This window comes from Bos indicus, chromosome 5 (assembly GCF_029378745.1).
Source record: "Bos indicus isolate NIAB-ARS_2022 breed Sahiwal x Tharparkar chromosome 5, NIAB-ARS_B.indTharparkar_mat_pri_1.0, whole genome shotgun sequence".
In the NCBI taxonomy this organism is placed as follows: Eukaryota; Metazoa; Chordata; class Mammalia; order Artiodactyla; family Bovidae; genus Bos; species Bos indicus.
The window spans coordinates 10602675-10628654 of NC_091764.1; the positions used below are offsets into that span (position 1 = coordinate 10602675).

The window sequence follows — 25980 nt, forward strand, 5'->3', positions numbered from 1 at the left end:
TCATTATTTTACAAAGACTTTTAATCATGGGTATATGGCGATTTCATTTCTTTAAAATTTTAGTTCTATGATAATCATTTTCTTTATATTCAGATCATCCTTTATATAATAAATAGAATTCTATCTAGTATTTTACTTACTGAGTTACCAAATATTTTCCATTAATTTTAACATATACTTTGGAATAGTTACGGTATTTTTCTGTTATTTGAAAAATATCTTTGTAAATTCATCACGACCTGGGGCCTTTATTACAGATAAGTTTTACTTTTTTTCAATTTTTTCTGTTATTGGGCTGTTATGATTTCCTATTACTTCATAGTCAACGTAAAGAATTTCTATGGTCCTACAAGGTATTGTTGTTGTTTGGTGACTAAGTTGTGTCTGACTCTTTTGCAACCCCATGTACTATACCCCACCAAGCTCCTCTGCCCGTAGTATTTTCCAGGCAAGAATACTGGAGTGGATTCCCATTTCTTTCTCCAGGGGATCTTTTTGACCCAGGGATCAAACCTGTGTCTCCTGCTTTGGCAGGTGGATCTTTACCACTGAGTCACATGGGAAGTCCCCCTACAATGTATATCTATTTCATCTTTTCTTTTCTTTTTTTTTTTTTTGCTCTAAGGTTGTATACACCGCTTGATACTTAAAACAAACAAACAAACAAAACTCTTCAATATCTACAGCTATGTTCTAATTCTTATTTCAAAGTTATTTATAACATTGCTCTTTTCCTTGATCAAACATGGCAATATATTTATTCATTTTCTGGTCTTTTCAAAGATCCAGCATTTGATTTTATAAAACATATTTTGTTTCATCACTATTTATTTAGTAATAACTGCTTTTATCTATATAGCTTCCTTCTTTATCATTTGCTTAGATTTATTAATGTGTGTGTGTGTGTGTCTGTGTGTGCGTGTGTATGTTTTAATTCCCATTTTCCAGGGGATCTTCCCGACCCAGGGACTGAACTCAGGTCTCCTGCATTAGAGGTGAGTCTGAGACACCAGGGAATCTGTGTGTTTTAATGACCCTACTTTTTTCTCAGAATCCCATTATACCAATATCTTGCTTCTTTTGACAGATCATTTCTTTGTACCCCACCACTTGATGTATTAAAGTGAACACTTTACAGAAAAATGATTTTTTTCAAGGGAATGCTTTTAAGAGAATTGTACTTTACTCTTTACTTTTTGATTGCATCATATATTGATCAGAGAAAATTACTTGTGTGAGTTCTCATTTCACATTTTAACAAATTTTTGGAGTAATACATGGTAAATACGTCACAGATGGATGAAAATAAGAGACAAAACAGATACAGACATATAAAATGTGTGCTTGAGCTTGTTAAATGTTTTACTGAGATTTCAAATAGTCTTTATTGCCTATTAGCTGTCAATCTCTGAGAAAGTTGTGTTGAGTTGCTGATTTTTTCCACTAACAGTTTCTGACTCATACACATATACTTCTAAATTGATGCTAGGTTTAGGATTCTAATAGATTCTTACTAATGTTTCTCTACTAAATATCATCCTTTGTCATAGTTTTGGCTTGAATTCTATTATCATTCTGCCTATTTTTGTTCTAACTTTTCCCTGGTATGGCATTCTCTATCTTATTTCCAAATTTTCTCTTTATGACTGTTTTTCATATCAGCTTATTATTTTCTTGATATTCTTATATTTGTGATAGCATGTATTGCTTATTCTATTAACTCTATTTTCTGAGTAATATTTTTTCTGACATAGGTGCCTTTATAAAAATTGTCCTCAAAGAGGGGTGATTTTTTTGTTTCTACTTAATATTTAACTTTAGGATTTATATTAAATGGTATTATACTTCCATAATCAAACAGACATTCCCATTCATCAGTGAATACAGTTTCTAATACTAAAAGTCTATTTCCAGGACTAGGTATGCAAGTACCTGAGGAATGGCCACTTCAGCAAGGAGGAAGAGGGATGCTTTGCCACTGGATGTGATGGTTTAGTTACATTTGCTATTTTCTCTGTAGTCTGACATGTCAATGATGAAGTCAGAATTAGGAGTAACATACTCTGAACCCCAGGCCTGATCTTTATCCACTACACTACTCAATATTTCACTGAAATTGTTCAGACTTGCCTTCGTCACTTGGTCCTAATTAAAAATAGCTTATGGTATATGCAAATCTGTACAATTCATGAGAATGACTGCAACATTTTCAAAATCAATATTCTCATATCTGCTACATCCTTTCATATGTTTACCTGCCATCTGTACGTCTTCTTTTCTGGGGTGTCTATCTAAATATTTTTTTTTCCAGTTTAGATAGACAGTTTTGACAGAATGTGGTCCACTGGAGAAGGGAATGGCAAACCACTTAAGAATTCTTGCCTTGAGAACCCCATAAACAGTATGAAAAGGCAAAATGATAGGATATTGAAAGAGAAACTCCCCAGGTCAGTAGGTGCCCAATATGCTACTGGAGATCAGTGGAGAAATAACTCCAGAAAGAATGAAGGGATGGAGCCAAAGCAAAAAGAATAACCAGCTGTGGATGTGACTGGTGATAGAAGCAAGGTCTGATGCTGTAAAGAGCAATATTGCATAGGAACCTGGAATGTCAGGTCCATGAATCAAGGCAAATTGGAAGTGGTCAAACAGGAGATGGCAAGAGTGAATGTCGACATTCTAGGAATCAGCGAACTGAAATGGACTGGAATGGGTGAATTTAACTCAGATGACCATTATATTTACTACTGCGGGCAGGAATCCCTCAGAAGAAATGGAGTGGCCATCATGGTCAACAAAAGAGTCCGAAATGCAGTACTTGGATGCAACCTCAAAAACGACAGAATGATCTCTGTTCATTTCCAAGGCAAACCATTCAATATCAGAGTAATCCAAGTCTATGCCCCAACCAAGTAACGCTGAAGAAGCTAAAGTTGAACAGTTCTATGAAGACCTACATGACCTTTTAGAACTAACACCCAAAAAAGATGTCCTTTTCATTATAGGGGACAGGAATGCAAAAGTAGGAGGTCAAGAAACACCTGGAGTAACAGGCAAATTTGGTCTTGGAATACGGAATGAAGCAGGGCAAAGACTAATAAGAGTTTTACCAAGAAAATGCACTGGTCATAACAAACACCCTTTTCCAACAACACAAGAGAAGACTCTATACATGGACATCACCAGATGGTCAACACCAAAATCAGATTGATTATATTCTTTGCAGCCAAAGATGGAGAAGCTCTATACAGTCAGCAAAAACAAGACCAGGAGCTGACTGTGGCTCAGACCATGAACTCCTTATTGCCAAATTCAGACTGAAATTGAAGAAAGTAGGGAAAACCACTAGACCATTCAGGTATGACCTAAATCAAATCCCTTATGATTATACAGTGGAAGTGAGAAATAGATTGAAGGGCCTAGATCTGATAGATAGAGTGCCTGATGAACTATGGAATGAGGTTCGTGAAGTTGTACAGGAGACAGGAATCAAGACCATTCCCATAGAAAAGAAATGCAAAAAAGCAAAATGGCTGTCTGGGGAGGCCTTACAAATAGCTGTGAAAAGAAGAGAAGTGAAAATCAAAGGAGAAAAGGAAAGATATAAACATCTGAATGCAGAGTTCCAAAGAATAGCAAGGAGAGATAAGAAAGCCTTCTTCAGCAATCAATGCAAAGAAATAGAGGAAAACAACAGAATGGGAAAGACTAGGGATCTCTTCAAGAAAATCAGAGATACCAAGGGAACATTTCCTGCAAAGATGAGCTCGATAAAGGACAGAAATGGTATGGACCTAACAGAAGCAGAAGATATTAAGAAGAGATGGCAAGAATACACAGAAGAACTATACAAAAAAGATCTTCATGACCCAGATAATTACGATGCTGTGATCACTGACCTAGAGCCAGACATCCTGGAATGTGAAGTCAAGTGGGCCTTAGAAAGCATCACTATGAACAAAGCTAGTGGAGGCGATGGAATTCCAGTTGAGCTATTCCAAATCCTGAAAGATGATGCTGTGAAAGTGCTGCACTCAATATGCCAGCAAATTTGGAAAACTCAGCAGTGGCCACAGGACTGGAAAAGGTCAGTTTTCATTCCAATCCCAAAGAAAGGCAATGCCAAAGAATGCTCAAACTACCACACAATGGCACTCATCTCACATGCTAGTATAGTAACGCTCAAAATTCTCCAAGCCAGGCTTCAGCAATATGTGAACCGTGAACTTCCAGATGTCCAAGCTGGTTTTAGAAAAGGCAGAGGAACCAGAGATCAAATTGTCGACATCTGCTGGATCATTGAAAAAGCAAGAGAGTTCCAGAGGAACATCATTTCTGTTTTATTGACTATGCCAAAGCCTTTGACTATGTGGATCAAAATAAACTGTGGAAAATCCTGAAAGAGATGGGAATACCAGACCACCTGACCTGCCTCTTGAGAAATTTGTATGCAGGTCAGGAAGCAACAATTAGAACTGGACATGGAACAGACTGGTTCCAAATAGGAAAAGGAGTTCGTCAAGGCTGTATATTGTCACCTTGTTTATTTAACATATATGCAGAGTACATCATGAGAAACGCTGGACTGGAAGAAACACAAAATGGAATCAAGATTGCCGGGAGAAATATCAATAACCTCAGACATGCAGATGACACCACCCTTATGGCAGAAAGTGAAGAGGAATTCAAAAGCCTCTTGGTGAAAGTGAAAATGGAGAGTGAAAAATTTGGCTTAAAGCTCAACATTCAGAAAACGAAGATCATGGCATCCGGTCCCACCACTTCATGGGAAATAGATGGGGAAACAGTGGAAACAGGGTCAGACTTTATTTTTCTGGGCTCCAAAATCACTACAGATGGTGACTGCAGCCATGAAATTAAAAGACACTTACTCCTTGGAAGGAAAGTTATGACCAACCTAGATAGCATATTCAAAAGCAGAGACATTACTTTGCCAACTAAGGTTCGTTTAGTCAAGGCTATGGTTTTTCCTGTGGTCATGTATGGATGTGAGAGTTGGACCGTGAAGAAGGCTGAGTGCCGAAGAATTGATGCTTTTGAACTGTGGTGTTGGAGAAGACTCTTGAGAGTCCCTTGGACTGCAAGGAGATCCAACCAATCCATTGTGAAGGAGATCAGCCCTGGGATTTCTTTGGAAGGAATGATGCTAAAGCTGAAACTCCAGTACTTTGGCCACCTCATGCGAAGAGTTGATTCATTGGGAAAGACTCTGATACTGGGAGGGGTTGGGGGCAGGAGGTGAAGGGGACGACAGAGGATGAGATGGCTGGATGGCATCACTGACTCGATGGACGTGAGTCTGGGTGAACTCCGGGAGTTGGTGATAGACAGGGAGGCCTGGCGTGCTGCGATTCATGGGGTTGCAAAGAGTCGGACACGACTGAGCAACTGATCTGATCTGATCTAAATTTTATGTTTTGTTTTTTTTTTAACTAGGTCACTTATTTAAATTATTGAGTTTTAAGAGTTGTTTATATATTTGGGGTTAAAGTGAAAGTGTTAGTCACTCAGTGGTGTCTAACTCTTTGCGACCCCAGAGACTATAGCCCACCAGTCTTCTCAGTCCATGGGATTTCCTAGGTAAGAATACAGGAGTGGATTGCAATTTGTTTCTCCAGGGCATCTTCCCGACCTAGGGATCGAACCTGGGTCTTCTGCATTGCAGGCAGATTCTTTACCATCTGAGCTATTCTGTATACAAATCCTTTAACAGATATATTGTGCAAATATTTTCTCCTGGTTCTTGAGTTGGTTTTTAATTCTCTTAACAATACCTTCTAATTGAAAATGTCTTTAACAAACCTTTCTTGACAATACCAACAACTTAAAATTTATTATCATTTTCTACTATCATTCATGCGTTTTACATTCAGTCTAGGAAATCTTGGATTAACCCAAGCTCTCAAGCATTTTATTCTATATTTTAAAAGAGTATAATAATTTTAGCTCTTACATTTAGAATTATGGTGCATTTTTGAGTTGAGTTTTGAGTGTGAGTTTTGAGTATGATAGGAAGCGTCAGGGTTGATTTTTTGCATAGAGTATCAAATTCTTATAGTACCACTTACTAAAAGGACTAGCCTTTCTCCATTGAGTTTCCCCAGCACAACTATTGAATATCAATTAGCTATACACTTGTGGGCCTATTTCTGACCTTTATCCTGTATTTCATTGCTTGGCATATACACTAACATCATCTTGGTTACTATATCTTTATAGCAAATTATGATATGAAGTAGCAACATAAACCCTCCAACTTTGTTCTTGGTTTTCAATTTTGCTATTCTATCCTGTCTGTATTTTCATATAGATCTTACAATTAAATCATCAATTAAAAAAAACCACTAACATTTTAACTGGGATTGTGTTACAACCATGTAACACTTTGGGGAAAAATGACATCTTTAAAGTGTTGAATCCCTAACCACATGACCATCGTATACCATTCTATTTAAATCTTTATGTTCTCTGAGCAACATTTTGTATGTTTTAGAATCCAGTTCTTACACAAATTGTGTTAAATTTGACTCTAAGTATTTCATGATTTTGATGCTATCATAAATATTGTTTTTGAATTTTAGTTTTCAATTGCTCACTGCTGCTATATAGAGATACAATTGATATTTTCCTGGTAACCTTACATCTTCTCACCTACTAAAGTCATCTATTCATTTTAGAAGGCTTCCTTGGTGGCACTAGTGGTAAAGAACCTGCCTGCCAACGCAGGAGACATGAGACGTGGGTTCAATCAATCCCTGGGTCAGGAAGATCTCTGGAAGAGGATATGGCAACCCACTCCAGTCTTCTTGCCTGGAGAATTCCATGGACAGAAGAGCCTGGTGGGCTGTACAGTCAGTCCATAAAGTCACAAAGAGTCAGACACCACTGAAGTGACTTAGCATGCATACATGTAGGATTTTTTACACAGATAAGCATTTTGTCTGTGAATGAAGACTAATCACTCCAGTGTCTCCTGGCACCATGTTCTATTTTGAACTCTTACTATAGGCTCCCTCTCTTATTTGCCATGGTCCATCTTGCCACAAAACCTTGTTTTTCTCTTTGTTTGAAACTCTCTTTCCTATACTATTTACCAACTGAATGATTGATTGATTATGCTTCAGATCTCAGGTCAAATATAACTTCCTCAGGGAAGCTTTCTCTAGGATAATTCTCCATGTCATCCCTTTCATTCAATTATTTTTCATTAATCCAGCCAACAAATATGAAGTACCTACTATTAAATGCCTACTCTGTGCCATGGTTCTTTCATAGTCCATCTTTGTTTCCTAGTACTTATCATTATTATAATTTTATGTTTATCTCCAGGATTATTTGACCACTACTCCTCTCCTGTAGATTGTAACCTTCAGGAAAATAAGAACCATGATTGGTTCTGTTCTTCTTTGCTGTCCATGCCCAGTTGAAGGCTGTTAACAAGGCAGGTACTATCAAATACTTACTGAATAAACAAATGAGCCCAAAGAAAATACATGTCCAGAGATGGAGGAAACGTTTTGGAGTAGGGGTGACTTATATAATGCTATTCAACACACTGCACAGAAAGACCGTTCCACTGACTCTGTAACCAGAATTTAACTGCTGTATGTATGAAAATGGATCGGAAACATTTTTCAACTGTAATTCTAAGGAAGTTCTAGGAGATGGAATTTAGAGGTTGGGAGCAGACTCTAAGCATGAGGAGTTAAAAATTCACAAATAAAACATTTAATTGGATAAAAACAGATGCTGCAACTTCATATTAGACTAAAATAATAATATTTTCTTGTCAGATGAAAAAAAATTAATCCCATAGACCATTGCTAAGTCACTTCAGTCGTGTCCAACTCTGTGCGACCCCATAGACGACAGCCCACCAGGCTCCCCCGTCCCTGGGATTCTCCAGGCAAGAACACTGGAGTGGGGTGCCATTGCCTTCTCCATAGACCATTAGACCATTAGATGCCCTTAAAATTATACCTGTACCTTTTCTAGTTCATGAGTCATTAGGATCTAATTGACCTCAAAACAAACAGGCAAAGGCAATAAACTTGAAATGACTTGCTCAACAAGGTCTTGAATTTATAGGAAATAGCCGGGTTTTGTTCTATTTCAGAGAAAATTAAATAAGCTTAGCTTTGTTTTATCTTTTGAATAAGATAATATCCCAATACTTAAATCTGAGTATGAATTCACATGTTTTAATGCAAAACAAGCTACTCTTACATTAAAAAGTTTAATTTTAAAGGCATTATTTTTCAAGTGTCATTAACACAAGCCACACCTGCCATAATTTCCTGAGTAGTTTTATTTTATCTTTAATTATATATACACTGAATACCTTAACTCAGGTGCAAGAACATCATCACATTCTTATAATGCTTTAAACAAACTTACTTTCGGGACATTTATCAAGGATATCTTTAATGGGAAAGGAAAAAGATAAACATGTCTCTCTTAGGAATCCTTTTCTCCTACACGCATCTCAATGTCAACACTTATTACTGCATATAAATGAAGCAAAAGAAGGAGGAAATTGTGTTGGTTTATTAAGCTTGGATAGAGGTAGCGTTACTATTTTTATCTGACATTTCAATAACAGAATGCCAGTTCAAATGCCATAAAAGTCTGAAAGCAGTGGCTGAGAAAAACATATTGTTTACCTGAAAATCATTGTGTATTTAAAGGCATTATATTCTTCTTATATATGAGATTAGACGATGTACTTAACATCAGACTGTCACAATCCAGGAACATTTTAAACTAAATTAGATATGAAATCAGTACAGCTATTTTTATCATGAACCATAGATTTCCTTTAAAAATATATTCTACAGAAAAAAAAATTATATATACATACACAATTGAACAGTTCTTAAAAGCTACTCAAGCCAGTGTCCTGAGAAGTGCAAAAAGAAATGATTTATGTGAGTTGAACCACTATCATACCAGGCAATAACCTGTAAAATTCAAATAAGCATTTTAGAAATTCCAAAATATGAATAAGTGTTATTTCATTTCAAGAAAAAAAATAAAAAATATGGGGGTTTTGGTGGAAAAAATCAGAACTTATTGTTTTTATTTGCAATTAAATGTCAAATGTAAGAATTCACATGGCACAGAGTGAGTTAAAGAAAACACAGGTGCCTAATTCGCAAACTACAAAAAAAACCAGTATAAAGATGACCATCTGGGGAGAGCTGGCTGACTTAATTTTCCTATGAGCTTACCGTCTGCTCCATATTTTTCTTCCAAACTCCACATTCTGACCTTGAGAGTGCATCTACATGTTTTGCTATGTGCACCTCCTTCTGAACATAAATGCAGGCAGATGCAATTATGCAAAGGATATTAATACAACAAATGACATACTGTGTTTTGTAGTTTATTTAATCTCAATTTTCTGAGTTTTTAAAGGTTTTATTTCTGATACTTTTTCAGCCTTTCACAACCATTTTATAAATTCCTAGACTTTCCATGATACATCTGTAAGTATCGACAGCATAGTTCTAGAGAACAAGTGTTTCTTTGAGAGGCTCACAAGGAGGCCCAAAGGCAGACCCGTGAGAACGTCAAGGAAAGGAGCCATAAACCTAGGACAGTACTCCTTATACGGACACAATGGACAGACGACAAAGCTGAAAAAGTAAGGAGTTTCCAGCTTACCACAATATACCGACTACCCAAGTATGCAGAGGATTTTAACTGACATCCTGCAGGATTTCTGAAAGAAGCATCACACTTTATTGACATGGGGAATTAATATGCTAAGAATAAAAACAGGTTTTACATAGGTTATCTTTTTATATCTCAGTCTAAATACTGAAAATGATGCTTACTTTCAAGTACTTGCTGCCGCGTTTTTTCTAAAACTAGTCTTTGGCCGTACCCCACATTATTTTTCTGGGGGAAAAAAAAAAGGAAAGAAAACCTGCAGCTATACTTCTTCAGTATCTCTAATTCATGCTCTACTCATTTCAAGATTATCCTCGTGCACTATATGCTACATGGTATCTGCGCTCCTAAAACTTGTTTCCAGCTTTGAATCAAGCCTTCCAGGTTAAAGCCCTAATTTAATTGTTGATTTACAATATTATATCGGTTTCAAGTGTGCTGCATAGTGTGTTGCTACATTTTTTCATTACAGTCATGAACCTATGGTTTCAGACAATAAAAGTATTCTCGGGGGAGAGGAACCCTAATTTACTCTTGGTTGTCTTCCAGCATCTTAAAGTTCACTAGGGGCTAAGCTAAGCTCATCAAGGCTGTGGACCCACATTTCCCCTTTGACTTTTTCCCTCTCCCATTCTCACCACCGATTAGTCAATAAGGCATGCCTATCATTATCTCTTCCTTCTTTTCCATTCTCAAAACTCCTTGTCAAATTCATGTAAGCTCATTCAGATTACAACGGTAATATGACGACAGTCCAAAATCGTCAACTGTTTCAAAGAATAACAGGGTTCCTGGAATAAAGAGTTCCTAGATAGCATATTCAAAAGCAGAGACATTATCTTGCCAACAAAAGTTCGTGTAGTCAAGGCTATGGTTTTTCCTGTGGTCATGTACGGATGTGAGGGTTGGACTGTGAAGAAGGCTGAGCGCCGAAGAATTGATGCTTTTGAACTGTGGTGTTGGAGAAGACTCCTGAGAGTCTCTTGGACTGCAAGGAGATCCAACCAGTCCATTCTGAAGGAGATCAGCCCTGGGATTTTTTTGGAAGGAATGATGCTAAAGCTGAAACTCCAGTACTTTGGCCACCTCATGCGAAGAGTTGACTCATTGGAAAAGACTCTGATGCTGGGAGGGATTGGGGGCAGGAGGAGAAGGGGACGACAGAAGATGAGATGGCTGGATGTCATCACTGACTCGATGGACGTGAGTCTGAGTGAACTCCGGGAGCTGGTGATGGACAGGGAGGCCTGGCGTGCTGCGATTCATGGGGTCGCAAATAGGCGGACATGACTGAGTGACTGTACTGAACTGAATGATCTGCATATTCCATACAATTTGTAGATTCACAAAGTATCTTAAAGGCTACACATTAAAGAAACATCTTTCAGTTTGTTTAGCCTGATGTTTGGGAAACCCAATATTTCCTAATTCATTTTACCACAGAAAGTTTTTCAAAGAGCATCCAATAAAATCTTCCAGAGTTATGTTTGTAAAGCATTCATCTTCCCCGTATATTAAATCTTGCAGCCAATTTTCAAACTAACCAATAAATATACAGCTCAGATGATTTCACTTCCCTGCTCAAAAGTTTAAAAAAATTTTTTTAAATTTCCTTGTTCTAGATTACCCATCAAACAAAGCTAAGCGCCTCTCACTGCAACCTACATGTTTAATCTTATCTTCCATGACTTCACTCATCTCTGTAGTTCACCGTATGTCAAGCCTAGGATCTACTGTACTATAACTGCTCATCTTCAAACCAAATAAGTGTGTTTCATCAAATAAATGCATACCATCATTTAGCAACGAATCAACCTTTCACACACAACTCTGATACTATGAACATCTCTTTAAAGACTTAATGGTTTCTCTACTATGCTATGGAGAAGGTGATGGCACCCCACTCCAGTACTCTTGCCTGGCAAATTCCATGGATGGAGGAGCCTAGTAGGCTGCAGTCCATGGGGTTGCTGAGAGTCGGACACGACTGAGGGACTTCACTTTCACTTTTTACTTTCATGCACTGGAGAAGGAAATGGCAACCCACTCCAGTGTTCTTGCCTGGAGAATCCCAGGGACGGCGGAGCCTGGTGGGCTGCTGTCCATAGGGTCACACAGAGTCGGACACGACTGAAGTGACTTAGCAGCAGCAGCAGCAGCAGCAACTATGCTAAAGAAAAATGTATTTCCTTTCTTGTCTCCATGATTTAAAAAACTGTACTCTAGATAAAGTTCAGTTCAGTCGCTCAGTCGTGTCTGACTCTTTGTGACCCCATGAATCGCAGCACACCAGGCCTTCCTGTCCATCACCAACTCCCAGAGTTCACTCAGACTCACGTCCATGGAGTCAGTGATACCATCCAGCCATCTCATCCTCTGTTGTCCCCTTCTCCTGCCTCCAATCCCTCCCAGCATCAGAGTCTTTTCAAATGAGTCAACTCTTTGCATGAGGTGGCCAAAGTACCTGCACTGAATATTTTTAGCAAATTAATTTGTCATTATTGCACTGTTTTCCTAAAATAAAGGTGGTATGTGGTACTTAGCATTAACTAAGCCAGATAGGAAATTGGTAAGTAGATGTAGAATGATCACATTACCTGTGATCACTTCATTTCTTAACCAGTGTCAAAATACATATTCTTATCCAATTTAAAAAAAGTAACATCTCCTGAAAATACTTCTAAACCTTACAATTTTTTTAATTACAATTTTAACCGAAATGGTACTTACTGTTCAAGAAATAATTAGTTGTACATTTGCTTTTGGTCAGGCATTGGTACCAGGCAAAAAGCAGTCAATAAAATAGACACAGTTGTTATCAGTGTAGTTCTTACCATTCTTACAGACACAGGAGTTCCAGGCATGCTGAGTATTTTATCTCCTTCTAGCTACTACTATACTATTTCTCTGAAAGCAAAAGTTATCCAAAAAAGTTGTCCATACTGTCACTAACATCTCTCTTCTTATTCTCTCTTGAGCCAATACCAATGAAGCTTTTACCACTGTTTCAACCACTATTTCAACCACTATTTCAACCAAGTGTCAGGACCATCAGTGACCTTCACACTGCTAACCACAATGGTCAATTCCCAGACAATGTCTTACTTCACCTGTTATTAATACCATTTCACATAGATAAATCTTTCCATCTTCTTAAAAGATTTTATTTACCTGGCTTCTGATCACCTCTCTCTAGTTTTCCTCCCTGGCTGGTGCTTCCACATCTTCTCAACCTTTAAGTGTTATAATTACCCAGAGCTGAGTCATCAAACATCACATCTTTGCATCCTCCATATGCCTTTCAGTTCAGTTCAGTTGTTCAATCGTGTCCAACACTTTGTGACCCCATGGACTGCAGCACGCCAGGCTTCCCTGTCCATCACCAACTCCTGGAGCTTACTTAAACTCATGTCCTCTGATTGGTGATGCCATCCAACCATCTCATCCTCTGTCGGTCCCTTCTCCTCCCGCCTTCAATTTTTTCCGGCATCAGGGTCTTTTAAAATGAGTCAGTTCTTCACGTCATGTGGCCAAAGTATTGGAGTTTCAGCTTCAACATCAGTCCTTCCAATGAATATTCAGGACTGACCTCCTTTAGGATGTACTGGTTGGATCTCCTTGCAGTCCAAGGGACTCTCAAGAGTCTTCTCCAACACCACAGTTCAAAAGCATCAATTCTTTGGTGCTCAGCTTTTTTTATAGTCCAACTCTCACATCCATACATAACTACTGGAAAAACCATAGCCTTGACTAGACGGATCCCAGACAGCTTTAAATACCATCTGCTGCTGTTGCTGCTAAGTCACTTCAGTCGTGTGGGACTGTGTGTGACCCCATAGACGGCAGCCCACCAGGCTCCCCCGTCCCTGGGATTCTCAAGGCAAAATACCATCTATATGTTGATAATTCCCATATTTGTATCTCCATCCTGGCCTCTTCTCTTGAGCTCCAGAGTTTTATATACATCTGCCAATTCAAACTCTCCACTGGAGTGTCTAATAGATATCTCTACAAGTCCAAACTCGGTATTTCTCCTGGATGTAACCCCTTCCCTTCTATGTTCTTCTAGAGTCTTTTCAATATCAGGTGAAATGGCATCTTGTCTGATTCTCAAACCAAAGACCTGATTCTCTATTAACCGCTTTGTTTCTCCTACACGTTATACTCAATCAAGCCTTCATCAAATCCTGCTGGCTAAGTCTTCCTAGCAAGTGCAGAATTTGACCACTTATCACTACCTTTCCTGTTACTACCCAGATCTGAACCCCCATCATCTTTGATATGGACGGATTCTTTTAATTACTTTCTAATCTCCCCGTCTACCTTTTACCCCTACTGTCAACACAGCTGCGAGAGCCCGTTCAAACTAAAAACCCTACCGCCTGTAGCTTTATCATCTTAAGAATAAAAGTCAAAGTCCTCAAAACAGCAGGCGTCGGGCTCCGCTGGGCGGAGGGCCCGTGGCCTACCTCAGGCTCTGCTGGGCGGAGGGCCTGTGGCCTACCTGCAGCGCTCGCCCCGGAGCTCGCTCGTCCACGCCACAGTCTAACCTGAGGCGGCCAGACGGCCCTCAGCGGCCGCAGTCACCCCGCATGGCGGCGGGTTACCTACAGCACCTGCGTGCTGACCGGGCGGCCTGGGACCCTGCCCCAACCACGCTGGCAGCTCTGAAAACTGCTGCGGGCAGACCTTCTGCCGCGGGGGCTAGGCTGGGCTGGGACAACCACACTGTCCTCAGACAGATGGGCGCCACCAGGCTAGGCCCCGGACCCCCGACCAATGCGAAGCCCCTCTAGTCTCTCCGCGGGCCCACCCGCCGGGAGGCTAGGCCTGCCGGCGCCGACAATCCCGGATCCCAGCCTCGGGCCGCACTTCCGGGAGCGGCCTGGCGCCGCCTCGCGGCTGCTCCTGGGGCTGCACCTGGCTTTCCGAGGACTCCCCATGCAGAGTCCACACCCTGCGCCTTCCCCCTCCGCCCTGCCCGTCTCAGAGGTAACTGTGACAACTAAAACGACACCACTTGTCCGAGTGCGAGTTCGTGCTCAGTCGTGTCCGACTCTGCGACCCCATGGGCTGTGACCCGCCAGCTCTTCTGTCCATGGGATTCTCCAGGCAAGAATACTGAAGTGGGTTGCCATTTCCTCCTCCAGGGCATCTTTCCCACCCCAGGATGGAACCCAGGTCTCTTGCATTACAGGCAGATTCTTTACCATCAGAGCCACCAGGGAAGCCCCCTCACCCCCCGCCCCCTCTGAAAAAAACTGGAGGCCCAAAGTCTCTTTATCTTCATGGACTTCTACCCTTCCCATTGTTGACTGCCCCAGGCATACCAGGCCTCAGTGCTTTTCCTAAAATACTTTCAGAATATTATTCATTCAAGACCTTTACCCTTGCTGTTTCTCCTGGGCCACTTTTCTCCACTTATCCTCAGGGAAAACTCCTTATTTACTAATATCTAATGCAGGAGGACTTCCTCAGATCCACCCCTACTTTCCTTGCCCTATGTTTCTCCAGATGACTTAAAATGATAGAAAGTACTATGTACTCACTTGTTTGTCTTGTCCGCCCTCCACCCTCACCTCACTAGAATATATGCTTCACAAGAGTTGAAATTATGTCTATGTTAACTGCTGAATCCCCAGGACCTAGAACAGGAGTTAAGACTTAGTAGGCACTCAAGAAATACTGGAGTGAGTATCTGAGTGAATTTACAAAAGGGTGGGCTCCCCAGATATCTCAAATGTAAAGAATCCTCCTGCCAATGGGTTCAATTCCTGGGTTGGGAAGATCCCCTGGAGTAGGAAATGGCAACCCACTCCAGTGTTACCTGGAAAAGCCCATGGACAGAGGAGCCTGGAAGGCTACAGTCCATGGGGCCACAATGAGTCAGGCACAACTGAGTGACTGAACACACACACACACAAAAGGGCATTATAAACTGCTAAGGAAGCATGAAACAGAGGGAACCAAACTAGTCTTAGAGAACAAGAAAAGACTCTGCGGAATCTGAAACCCAAATGCTAAAAAGACAAGTAGGAATTTGCCAAGAAAAGGGAGGAAGAAGAAGGGAAAGTTTCTCCCCACACAGAGAACAGTGCTGACTCTGAGTTTGTTTCTTCAACAAACATTCATTAAACACCTGCAATGTGCCAGGCTGTGTTCTAGGCATTTGGGACGTACATAGTAAAAAGGAAAGGCCATACATAAATTATTTTTGGCATATGGTCAGTTCATAAAATTAAGAACATATTAAGATATATTTAAAATGTTGGAAAATGATAAGCCACCAAAGAGTTTAATGCAAAGAGTGACATGATCACTTTCACATTTCAGAAAATCAAAACTAAACATAAAGCTAACCCCCAGTTCCTGGCTGTTTTGATACTTAACCAACAATAGCTTCCATTCAGGTTCCACAGTCATTTCTAATATAAGCCTATAGTATCAGATAAAGCAAAACAGTGCTAATTTTCCTATATGTAAACTGTTTAAATGGTCTTATAAATAGAAGTTCTCAAGTTTTTCAAAACTTTAATATAATTTAATGTCATTTTATTTTTTGAAAGTCTTCTTTCTTAGCATACTTACTATTTTTCAGTGTCATATTCTTTCCTTATAAGTTCTATTTTTTTAGAGTACACTTTTAAATCATTATAAATATGTTTATGGTCTCTTTCTGATTTCTTCTATATTTCCCATTCTTCTCTATGAATTTCTGTTCCTTCTGCAAAAAACACAGAACTCACTCACCCCCTGACTTGTCAGCACTGACTCACTCCTATGTTCTCCTCATTTGTTTCTAATGTTTATTTGTGAGCTCCCATTTGGCAGGGATTATTTCTTTGATGAGAAACCAGTGTGACTGGACGTTTCTTAAGAGTGCTTTCATTTTACTTCCTCTAGTCTGTCCTAGGCTTAGATTCATTTTATCTAAGTTCCTTGAGAGAAAGTGTTCTAAACTAACTCAGTGGTATATATTCAGACTCCAAGCTAAGTAATACAGTTTAGGGTACGGGTATAATGAAAATTTAACATATTTCCTCCAGTACCTGCTTTGTCCCTAGCCATGGGCTTATTTCTCAGTCTATGACCACTTGGCATCCACTTCATCTCCCTCTGTCCTCACCTGCCAAGATGTCAGCTCGATATCAATGCCATTACAGCCTTCACTTCCCCTTTCATTCCTGGCACCTGGAGATTACGCTTTCTCACTTGCAATCCAAACTATAGAGAGTTTTTTAATTGTTAGATTTTTATCTGGCACATCTTGATGTTTGTGATCGGAGAGGTTTTGTGTTAGCTCAGTCTGCCATACTACGGATTCACTCAAATTAGTCTCTAAATAGAACTTTAATTTGAAATGTGAGCAACAACATAAAGACAGTCTGCCTAACCAAATAGTTGCCCAGATGTGCAAATAAATACCAAATATTAACCAGGCTACAAAACTGCTTTCAAAGTCTACCTCCCCAACTGGGAATACACTTTCTTACTCAGTTAGGTTAGTGTGAATTACAGCTCACATAAGGATGAGTTAACTTTGCACAACAGTAATAGTAAAAGGTATAGAAACTCATCCAAGCAAAGAGGGAAGGTGAGCCAGGCTCACACCCAGCATGGCAGGAGAGACACTAGGTGCCATACAAGTGGGGAAAGAGAATTAGCTAAAGTGTTTAACTGTCTGAGGAGAGTCCAAACATGAGCTAACATGACAATATAAAACCTCTGGAGTGGTGAATAATTCCAGACCTTCTTTTGTTCAAGATTTTTTTTTTAAATGTGGGCCATTTTTCAAGTCTTTATTGAATTTGTTACAATAATATTTCTATTTTATGTTTTGGTTTTTTGGCTGTGAGGCATGTGGGATCTTAGGTCCCTGACCAGGGATCAAATTGGCAACCCCCACTTTGGAAGGCAGAATCTCAACCATCGGACCACCAGGGAAATCTTTCACACGCTTTTTTCACAAACTTTTACTAGGAGCTGATGAGAAAGAATGGATCACAGTTAAGAGTAAAAGTAAAAACCCATTACAGCTAGGAGACAGATAAAACACTTCTACCCCAAGGTGGGGGCTTCCCAGGTGGCTCAGTGATAAAGAATCCTCCTGCCAATGCAGGATATTCGGGTTCGATCCCTGAGTCGGGAAGATCCCCTGGAGGAGGAAATGGCAGTATTCCCCCAGTATACTCCAGTATTCTTGCCTGGGAAATCCCGTGGACAGAGGAGGCTGGCGGGCTATAGTTCATGGGGTCTCAAGGATTTGGACACAACTGAGCATGCATACATGCACCCACCCCAGGGTGGAGTGAGAGGGAGGCAGGAAAGAGTGCTAACTCTGCGATCTTATACTGGTATTATTAGCAGCCCTCTACCACTGAAGAAGGGACAGGGAGCTCTCCCACCAAGACCCTCCAAGGATGAGGGAAAGGTTTAGTCTGGTAGACCGGGGAGAGACAGGATCACTGAGAAAGCCCATTCCTGAAACTCGGGAACAGGGTCTTCCTGAGACCAAGGCTGGGCTGGGACAACAGAGAAGCTCCTTTGTCTCCCACCACCAGGCTAGCAACTACCAAGAATCAAGCAACAGTAGTGTACCTCTGGGGGATTGGAGAGAGCAAAGAGCAAGAACCATCTGGGACACTGTGTACAAGGAAGACTGCAAGCTGAGGGTCAAGCAACTCAAATGGTTAAACTGAATGCAAACTTAAAAGCCATTCTCTCTTTCCTATTTCTTTTAATGCTCTGAAAGGTTGGCAGGCATTGTCTGTAAAGAGCCTGAGAGTAAATAGTATTCGCTTTACAGACCAAATGGCCTCTGTTGCAATTATTCAACTCTGCCCCTGTGGCCGAGTTGGTCTCTCTCTATGGCTGCTTAGCCATAGACAAATGACCATGGCTGTGTTCCAATAAAACTTTACTTATAAACATGGAGATTTGAATTTAAAATAGTTGTCATGTATCACAAAATATTTTTCTTTTTTATATTTCCAACCATTTTAAAATAATATAAAAAAAAATTCATTTTTAGCTCACAAGCTGAATTTGGTTTTGGGTCTATAACCAAGCCCTGGTTTAAAGCACGATTAGTAGCATTGACTTTTGCATTTATGACACAGAAATAGCAATAGCATAAAAGCCAAGAGGGAGCAGCCGGAAATATATTAAGGAAGACTGTGACAAGTTAAAGACAAATTCCGTAAACTCTACCCCCAACATTAAAAGAAAGACTTACAGCAAAAAGCCTTTCCCTTCTCCAGGGGATCTTCCCAACCCAGGGATCAACCCAGGTCTCCCACATTGTAGGCAGATTCTTTCCCATTTGAGCCACAAGGGAAGCCCAAGAACACTGGAGTGGGTAGCCTATCCCTTCTCCAGCAGATATTCCTGATCCAGAAATTGAACCAGAGTCTCCTGCATTGCAGGCAGATTCTTTACCAACTGAGCTATTATGGAAGCCCAAAATAAGCAAAGGCTTATTAAATATTAGATCAGTAAAATATTATTTGAATGTAATATGCTTAGTTACAGCTCCTTTACATTTGGAAAAGGCATAATTTACAAATCTTTCACCTTGAAAGATACCCAGGAGAAACCTATAAGAAAAAAATAATTAAATGTATTTAAATAATTAAATGTATTTGAAAACAATGGAGAAAAATCCAAGAAAAGAAGCTTTGAAAACATGTTAGAACTTGTAAGACAAAGATTTCTTTCTTTTTGGCTGTTCTGTGTGGCATGTGGGATCTCAGTTCCCCAACAAGGGATCGAACCTGCATCCCCTGTGCTGGAAGCTCAAGTCCTAACTGCTGGACTGCCAGGCAAGTCCCAAGACAAAGATTTCTAAACCCACTGAGGGAAGAAATTAAACTAAGCAGGAAATTAGGCATACTTCAGTGTATATCTGTGTACAGCTAATCTTACCCACTGCTAATTTATTCAACTACTTAGGATAGAGGGTTGCTAAGGCCAAGATCATGTGATGAGTGCTACAATGTCCTAGCCTGCTGCTGCTGCTGCTGCGTCACTTCAGTCGTGTCCGACTCTGTGCGACCCGATAGACGGCAGCCCACCAGGCTCCCCCATCCCTGGGATTCTCCAGGCAAGAACACTGGAGCGGGTTGCCATTTCCTTCTCCAATGCATGAAAGTGAAAGTGAAGTCGCTCAGTCGTGTTCGACTCCTAGCGACCCAAAGAACTGCAGCCCACCCGGCTCCTCTGTCCATGGGATTTGCCAGGCAAGAGTTCTGGAGTGGGGTGCCATTGCCTTCTCCTAAGCCTAGGTGGCTTAAAATACAGACCTTTTTTTCTCACAGTTTTGGAGTCTGGGGAGTTCAAGATCAAGGTGCCAGCAAATTCAGCTTCTGGTGAGAATCTCTTCCCAGCTGGCAGCCATCTGCCTCCTGGATGTATACACACTCACACGGCAAGGACAGGGAGGGCCCTAGTGCTCTAGAGGTGGTTAGACAGTATCACCGACTCAATGGACATGAATTTGACCAAACTCTGGGGGACAGTGGAAGACAGAGGAGTCTAGTGTGCTACAGTCCATGGAGTCACAAAGAGTTGGACGTGACTTGGCAACTGAACGACAACAGTCACATCATGACCTCCACCCTCATGACCTCATCTAGCCCTAATTATTGCTTGAAGGCGCCACATCCAAACTATACTGGGGCTTAGGACTTCAACATATGAAGGGGAAAGGGAGAGACAAAAGCCTGCAGTCCATAGCATATACAATCTTAATATTTTGCTACACGAAGTTATCATTTGATGCCAAATTGTCAATACTTAGAAGATGTAAGTCATCAGAAGAAATGAGTGTCTACATGATCCAGAATACCTTATTTATCCAGAGGTGTGTATCTGTCAACCTCCACAGACTAAAACAAGTCTGAAAAGCTGGTGGGATGCAGAATTTCCCTTTGAGCCATGCAAATAAAACCTCATCATGCCTTTAGTAACATGCACTGGTGTACTGCTTTACTTATTTTATGTTCCACTATATTTTTACAAGAACTTCATTTTCCAGAGAACATTTTCTGTACCCAGAAAAGAGAAGGAAATAAATCCTGTAATTTCAGGTGAAAAATGGTTAAAAAATTAACAATTTTGGCCTAAAGGAGTAATTTTCAGTTGCCTCACAGGAGGTTTGCTTAGGTGGTAGACAAATATGGCATAGCTTGGGCCACTGAAACACATGTTAAAACCCCAAGGCATTTAGTTTAATGATCATGGGTAAGCATAGTGTGTTTATACCCTTCAGGATATTTAGAGCCAATCTTGAAGGAAAAAAAAGAAGTCACAATTTTTCTCTTTGTGCCTGAAAAGTCAGGTTGTGCTGCACTTGTTCCACTTAAAGGAAAAGATTGTAGGGAAAGAGACCCAGGGCCCTGTTATCACTTTTTCAGCTCCCTCTGTGAGCCTGTCAACACTCCAAGTCTGTAAAGAAGTTTCACCTGTGCATGACAGATCAGTGAAAGAAAATCCAAATGTCACAGTCATTATCTCTTGGTTCCTTGGCACAGCATGGAAAGAAGGACCAGAATGTGGCTAGTACTTTCTTACAATTTCATATATTGGCATTCTCATCTTTTGTACTAAGAAAGTAATAAACATGATTAAGAGTAAGCACAACCATGTATGAAACACGTGCTCTTTTCAAATAATTGTGCTAGGCTTTTAAAATATATCACAATTAGTCTTTACCAACATCAGTATATGTCCCTTCTGTAAGCTTTGACTTTCCCTTCTGTCTGGACAACGGACTCTCCTGGTGGTACCTCCTATCCGTCTGTCTGCTCTTTGAAGCCTCTGCAAGCGCCTCTGTGCCTGCCATGCCTTACAAGTTCAAGTTTCCCAAGGCTTGTTACAGACCCTGTTATAGGCCCATGTACTTGCTCTCTACAGTGTATCACAGTGATTAAGCTCAAGGCCTCAATATCAACCAGCCTGAGTTCCAATCCCTTTATTTAGCCTTTTTCTGCCTCAATTCCTACGTCTTCAAAATACTAATAGCACCGACACCAGAGGTTTGTCTTCAGGACTGACTGAAGTCAAATATGAGAACCTCTAAGCACAATGCCTGGTGTGCAGTAAATACTCAATATGTGTGAGCTGTTGCTAAAATACTCAAATTATGTTATCATAAATTATCTGATAATGTCTATCTTCCCTGGGCTGCACGCTTTACCCCTAGCCTTGGACTCTGTGCCTGGCACATGGCAGATTCTCCTTCTGTCTTGCATGGCTAAGAGAGGGAAGAACCAAAGGAATGCATCACCATACGAAGTGGGCATCGCTATTGCTATATTAAGGATGAAAGAAATAGAATGCGGAGAAAGTAAGCAGCATTCTAAGCTCCCACAGATAGTAAGTGGCAGAACTGCAATTCAAATCCATATCTGTCTAAATCTGAAGCTTGTGCACTTCACATTTATTGCACTGGGAAAAATCCATGCCCTGGGGAGAAGGGGATGGGGAATAATCAATCAATATTGAGCAGCTTATTTAATAGTATGAACTTGGCGGTGTTCTAAGCACTTAAATACATTTTCTCATTTTTACAGTAAATTTAGGAGGAAGAGACTACTATTATTTGCAACTTTATAGATGAAAAGTAAAGGAAAGAGAGAAGATTTTAACAGGCTAAGGTTACAGAGCAAAGGAAGGGGCAGGTAGAGGTAGGATTTGAACCCAGATGTCTGGATCTAGTGCTCGCACCCCTGACTGGCACCTGTATGCCTCTCTCAGCATCATGGGATGCTTCACAATTAAACTGCACTAAACAAGAGTCAGAGAGTCACTCTTGGTTATATATTCCACAGTCAACTGTTTAATTATTTATTTTTAACTTTTTAAAAATAGCCGATTGTAGTACAGCTGATTAACAATATGTTGATAGGTTCAGGTGAACAGCAAAGGGACTCGCCCATACATGTACATATATCCATTCTCCTCCAAATTCCCCTCCCATCCAGGCTGTCACATACTATTGAGCAGAGTTTCATGTGCTATACAGTGGGACCTTGTTGGTTATCCATTTTAAACACAGCACTGCATACCTGTCCAACCCAAACTTCCTAACTATCCCTTCATCCCATTCTTCTCCCCTGGAAACCATAAGTTTGTTCTCTGAGTCTGTGAATCTGTTTTTGTTTTATAAATAAGTGCATTTGTATCATTTCTTTTGAGTTTCCACCTATAAGGGATGTCATACGATACTTCTCCTTCTCTATCTGACTTCACTCAGTATGACAATCTCACGGTCCATCCATGTTAGTACACTTTTGATATCTGCAGATAAATAGAATAAAATAAAACCCCCGAACATCTACATAAATTCTGGTCCATGTCCTTAACAATTACTGAATCTTAAAAGTCCATCTATAACAACTTTTCCAATTTGTCATTCAACTTTTGCCTGTACTTTTCCAGTAATCCAGTAATAGGATGTTCATGAATTCCCGGAAGGCACCTGTTCTAATTTTAAACAGAATGAATGCAGGAAATTTTTTCTTGAATAAAAATTCTGTCATCCTGTATCCTTTGGTAACTTACCTAGGTTTATCCCCTGAAGCTATGTGGTATTTGAATGAAAAAAAAAATTAATTTATTCAGCACACCTTTGAGCACTTATCTTTCAGGTACTGTGATAGGCAATGCATACACAAAGATGAATATAAATAACTTATGCTGCTAGGGTGACAGTAGTGTAAATGAAATTTTTCTATATTGTGTGGTACAGTTATGAAAAAATAATGTAACAGAAGCATCAAGAAAGAAGTGATTTGGGGAAAAAGGTAGCTGACACATTAGTAATTGTACAGGAAACTTTTTATTTTGACCTCCAGGCATCTCCAAGTGCTCCTTGCTTCTACAGAATACCAAAATAAACATGGTCTCTGCCTCTTAAGTGAATAATGCAAAGAAATAAGCAAAACAATGGAACGGGAAAGACTAGTGATCTCTTCAAGAAAATTAGAGATACCAAGGGAACATTTCACGCAAAAATGGGTACAATAAAGGAAAGAAATGGTAAGGACCTAACAGAAGTAGAAGAGATTAAGAAGAGGTGGCAAGAATACATAGGAGAACTATACAAAAAAGTCTCAATGACCAACACAACTACAATGGTGTGTTACTCACCTAGAGTCAGACATCCTGGAGTGTGAAGTCAAGTGGGCCTTAGGATGCATTACTATGAACAAAGATAGTGGAGGTGCTAGAATACCAGCTGAACGATTTCAAATCTTAAACATGATGCTGTTACAGTGATGCACTCAATATGCCAGTACATTTGGAAAACTCAGCAATGACCACAGGACTGGAAAAGGTCCATTTTCATTCCAATCCCAAAGAAGGGCAATGCCAAAAAATGTACAAACCACCATACAATTGTATTCATTTCCCATGCTAGCAAGGTAATACTCAAAATCCTTCAAGCTAGGCTTCAACAATATGTGAACTGAGAACTTCCAGATGTACAAGCTGGATTCAGATGAGGCAGAGGAACCAGAGATCAAATTGGCAACATCTGTTGGATCATAGAAAAAGCAAGAGAATTTCAGAAAAACATTCACCACCTCATTGACTACACTAAAGCCTGTAACTGCGTGGATCACAACAAACTGTGGAAAAGTCTTAAAGAGACAGAAATACCAGACCACCTTATCTGCCTCCTGAGAAACCTGTATGCAGGTCAAGAAGCAAGAGTCAGAATCAGACATGGAACAACAGACTGGTTCCAAATAGGAAAAGGAGTTCGTCAAGGCTGTATATTGTCACCCTGTTTATTTAGCTTATATGCAGAGTACATCATGAGAAACGCTGGACTGGAAGAAACACAATCTGGAATCAAGATTGCCGGGAGAAATATCAATAAGCTCAGAAATGTAGATGATACCACCCTTATGGCAGAAAGGGAAGAGGAACTAAAGAGCTTCTTGATAAAGGTGAAAGTGAAAAAGCTGGCTTAAAACTCAACATTCAAAAAATGAAGGTCATGGCATCCAGTCCCATCGCTTCATGGAAATAGGGAAAAAATGGAAACAGTGACAGACTATTTTCTTAAAATCACTGGGGACAGTGACTGCAGCCATGAAAAGAAAAGATGCTTGCTCCTTGGAAGAAAAGATGTGACAAATCTAGACAGCATATTAGAAAGCAGAGACATCACTTTTTCAACAAAGGTCCATATAGTCAAAGCTATGGTTTTTTCCCAATAGTCATACAGATGTGAGAGTTGGACCATAGAGAATGTTGAGTGCTGAAGAATTGATGCTTTTGAAATACTGTGGCACTGAAGAAGACTCCTGAGAGTCCCTTGGACAGTGAGGAGATCAAACCCGTCAATCCTAAAGGAAATCAACCCTGAATATTCATTGGAAGGACTGATGCTGAAGCGGAAACTCCAATACGTTGGCCACATGATGAGAAGAACCGACTCATTGTAAATAAGACCTTGATGCTGGGAAAGACTGAGGGCATGAGGAGAAAGGGGTGACAGAGGATGGGATGGCTGGATGGCATCACTGACTCAATGGATATGAGTTTGCGCAAACTCCAGGAGATAGCATGGAGAACCATCCACGGACAGGGAAGCCTGGCGTGTTGTAGTCCATGGAAAGATTAGGAAACGACTCAGCAACTGAACAGCAACTGCCTCTTGGTACCGTATGCTTGAAGATAACAAACCTTATCTGGCCCTGCCTCCTGGCAGTATGGCAGGAGTACAGTTGACCCTCCATATTTGGGGGTTCAGCGTCTGCGGATTCAGCTGGGTTGAATCACAGATGGGTTGCTTGAATCTCGGAATGCAGAACATAAAGGCCTAAGAATACAAATGATCAACTGTACCACACCTTTTTATATAAGGGACTAGAGCACCCAAGGATTTTGTTATCTGCAGGCAGTCCTGGAACCAATGCCCTGCGGATATCAAAGGATGCCTTTCTGGACTTTGAGGACTCAGAAAAAATAACTATCATTGTTAAATGGTTCCCATGTGTCAGGCCTGTTTTAAGTATTTTGCACATTTTAACTCATTTAAAGTCCATCTAACTTGAGTTTAAATATTATTGCCATTTGTAATTCCCATTACCCTATCCCCTTCCCTTCTTTTGGTGAAAGATGATTCTTGGATAGAAAAAAAAAAAAACAAAAAACTAGATCATAATGAAATTTCATTAACTATCACCACAATAGGCAAGTAAACAAAAATAGCAGAACCAGTTGGACTTGAAAGAGCTACTGTGTTTCTAGAGGAACTTGAAAGTGAAA

At 40.2% G+C, this 25980-nt stretch overlaps 1 protein-coding gene across 2 annotated transcripts in view; it reads right to left on the reverse strand.

Annotated features, from left to right (window-relative positions):
• Positions 1 to 25980, reverse strand: part of LIN7A (lin-7 homolog A, crumbs cell polarity complex component) — a 160388-nt gene that overhangs the window by 126434 nt on the left and 7974 nt on the right. Inside the window, exon 1 of one of the 2 annotated variants that reach the window (XM_070788856.1) lies at positions 14201 to 14443. The exons of the other annotated variant lie outside the window; for it this stretch is intronic. The gene's annotated coding sequence lies outside the window, so the exon portion shown is untranslated. Of the gene's footprint in view, positions 1 to 14200; positions 14444 to 25980 lie in introns of those variants that run through there. 2 annotated transcript variants of the gene reach the window in all.